Source organism: Sinocyclocheilus anshuiensis, unplaced genomic scaffold (genome assembly GCF_001515605.1).
Source record: "Sinocyclocheilus anshuiensis isolate Anshui unplaced genomic scaffold, SAMN03320099.WGS_v1.1 scaffold209, whole genome shotgun sequence".
Lineage (NCBI taxonomy): Eukaryota > Metazoa > Chordata > Actinopteri > Cypriniformes > Cyprinidae > Sinocyclocheilus > Sinocyclocheilus anshuiensis.
In genome coordinates this window covers 203,499-206,758 of record NW_015540880.1, presented here as the reverse complement: position 1 = coordinate 206,758, position 3,260 = coordinate 203,499, and the positions used below count along the sequence as shown (strand labels likewise).

Below are 3,260 nucleotides of genomic sequence, written 5' to 3'. Positions count from 1 at the left end.
TCTACAGTAAATAGCCGATCAGACGGAAAGCGTATAAATCTGAGGTTATTTTTCATAGCATAAAGGAGATTAACCAAATCCATTTGCTGTCAGTCATTATAAAGTATCCACACATAAAAACAGTGATAGAGAATCAGTTTAAAACATCATATAACGCCATAAAAGGCATAAAGTATATAATCCCTCAGTGTGATGCTGCTCTCTTAAAATACATTAAATTGATAAATTAAAAATGTAAATATGTATTACTTATAAATGCATGTTCTGGGTGAGGACTTCCATTGAAGGATCCTTTTTTTTAACAATTCACTGATGATTAAATGCTCTCATTTTTTTCAATCATCTCGAGTCATTCATTTAATAAGAAACTACAGAACTCATGCAGGAAAGACAAACATGAACATTTCTCCTATTAGAGATTTAACTAGGACCGTAGAGCTGAAAATGGCACAGTTCAGGCTCTACAAGAACCTTTCAAAGTGTGTTGGCATTGCATCTTGAGGTTTATGCTTGTGCTTGCATGGCTTACCTTCAAGCATGGCCTTTTACAAAATAAGATGTACTACACTGAATAAAATGATAGGTACACACAAACATTTATATATTATATATGGATAACCATTCCCGAAACACATAAAACACACACACACACACACAAGCATACACCGAACTGTCAACACTAACTAATGCTCACTACCAAAATTTGCATTGCCACTGATTTGTGCTGGCACATATTAATAAAATACAAAGTGCATAAATAACATTTTGTTTTACGTATTTTTCATTAGGTGGTAGAAAAAGATGTGACCTTTACAATTCTCTAACACATCAATAAAAATACTGTAACTATTTGTATATCTATTAATCTAAAATTATTTCTACAGGCTTGTAGCAGTTAATCAGCATACAATGAGCACAGCTGTGGATAATTCACTATGCCAAGACACTCTGTCTGGGTTTGGTGAACGATAAGAAACCCAGCATGGATTTTTTTTTAATGCGTGTTTTTTGTTTACACTTTACATTACAGTGTTAATGTTACAGTTAAATTACTGTTACAAATGAACAAGATATATATTTAATATGTAATAATTATTTGGGGGTTTATTTTGTAAATCCATATTGTTATTGTTGTTGCTTAATACATGTTTCACACAGGCACTGTTATATAAAGCATTAAATGCCTTTTAAGTGCACACTAACACCTTGAAAGGAAGTTCATCTGCTAAATACCAACAAATATTTCTCGAAGACAATGCCGCAAGAACTGCTCCAAGCAAAAAAAGAAAAAAAAGTCACTGACTTTAAAGTCTGTTAGGATAGACTTAATAATGCACAATGATATGAATAACACGGGGGAAAAAAACACCACAAAGCATTAATTTCTGGAGAATGCAAATGAAATTCAATGGGACAGTTGCACAGTGAGCAACGGTTTAAAAAAGTGGAAGAGCAGAAGAGCTTCTTGCTCGAATGTTTTTAAATGTGATTTTTTTTCACGGCAATAATAATAATAATAATAAATATACTATTCATTATTAATATCAGTGTTATAAAAATGCAATATAACAAAAGTTGAAAAGAATTGGATTGTTAGAAAATACACAGAAATCGCACGTTTATTTGAAAATGACAAGCTACTTATCACTGTGCCGTTGTCTTGCACCGAGACCGAGAGAGATCTGCTGTTTAACACGCGATAATCTCGGAAAACGGTAGCATTTGAACCCAGCGATACTCCTGCCCTACAGCGGGAGGAATCTCGGCTTCTTGGAGCCCGATGAGTTTCTGATGGGAGATTGGTGACGTAAGAGCCATCAACAGCGACAGGCTGATCGAGGTAGTCGCGAGGATGGAGAGATGGACAGATGTTGGGGCGGAACTTGGACATATTTCCACATTATTAGCCCCTACCGACAGGCGTACAGCATAAATGATCAGTTAGACTGCAACTGGCAATAGCTCAAGGATGCGCAGCACCGTCAAAGGTAAGGACATGATTTAAACGTCGCGTGCAGAAATATCAACGCTTTGGCGGCGGTGGTGATGGTGTGTAATATCCTAGCCTGGCTTGTTCGTACATTTACACTATACTAACAAATGTGTACACTCACCGGGATGCGATATGCAAGGCGAAGCTCTCGCTGAATGATCCTCTGAAATCGCAGCAGAATCCCCGCGCGACGAAGAACCTTAAAATCCGTTAGAAACATCAGGCGACCGGAGCGAGCCAAGGCCACCTCCAAAAATCACTCGGATTTCTCGCGTTCCCCTTCCGAGCGACTTTAAAAAAAACCGCACCCACCCACTCGCCAACTTACAGAAAGAGTGGACATTGCGTCAACGCTGGTATAAAGACGAAAACAAAGTTGAAATTTAAGTGTGATTTTGGGAGGTGCCAGCCAGGTTCACCGGTGTCAACAAAGTAGCTACGGAAGAGCAGATATGCGGTGGATTTATTACGGGTCTTAACCTAATAGGATCCGAAATGTCTAACGCCGTGGACTCGTTATTTAATTTGTGGTTGTTTTGCAATTGATGAATAAGTAATGTGTAAGCGTTGTAGAGAGGCTTGTTACGGTCATACTCAACTTGTTCCAGGAGTCCCTCCCCTTCCCGTGCAAAGTGTTCACTTCCTAGTAAGGTGTAACGAATCAATCTGTAACTTCCAACTGTCTTTTTTTCGGCGATGGAAAAAAAGTCGCAAATAATTTCCTTTTAGCGTTTAAACGCGTGGAATAGTGCGCAGTGTTGTTCGCCCCGGCAAACGTGCGCGAGACATAAACAAAACTGGCAAAAGGGAAAAAAAGACAGTGAAAGGATTAAAGAAATGTTGTTATGTGCATGTAAATATGTTTTTATGTGCATGGAAATAAAATGAAATGTTTACAGCGGACTCTCCCTCCTTTATGCGTTTGAATGTTTGCGCGTGACGTGAAACTTATTTTATTTTCACGATGACGACGAGAGCACTGCATAACTACAAGAACAGTGGTACAACCATAGTTAATTTGTAATACCACTGTTGTTGTTTTTTATAAGACCGCATACTGAGTATATTCATGTGAATGAACAACATCCAAACAAGTGATGTCTTCTCCAAAAAGGCAGTTCGTTGTCTTTCAAACGCTCCTGTTTTGTGGGGAGGGAGAAAACAGAACAATTAAAAAGATTGACAGGTGGGTTTTCACTGTCAGAGTGATGCTCCGGAGGGGTGGAGTAAAGAGAGAACGGCAGGAAAGGCAACTCGATGTGTCTGT

The 3,260-nt window shown here is 38.5% G+C and overlaps 1 protein-coding gene across 1 annotated transcript in view; it reads left to right on the top strand.

The window, feature by feature from the left end:
- Positions 1 to 1,603: 1,603 nt before the first annotated feature.
- LOC107688322 (teashirt homolog 1-like) overlaps positions 1,604 to 3,260 on the top strand; it is a 39,515-nt gene continuing 37,858 nt past the window's right edge. The window contains exon 1 of the mRNA XM_016485950.1: positions 1,604 to 1,988. The gene's annotated coding sequence lies outside the window, so the exon portion shown is untranslated. The remainder of the gene's footprint in view (positions 1,989 to 3,260) is intronic.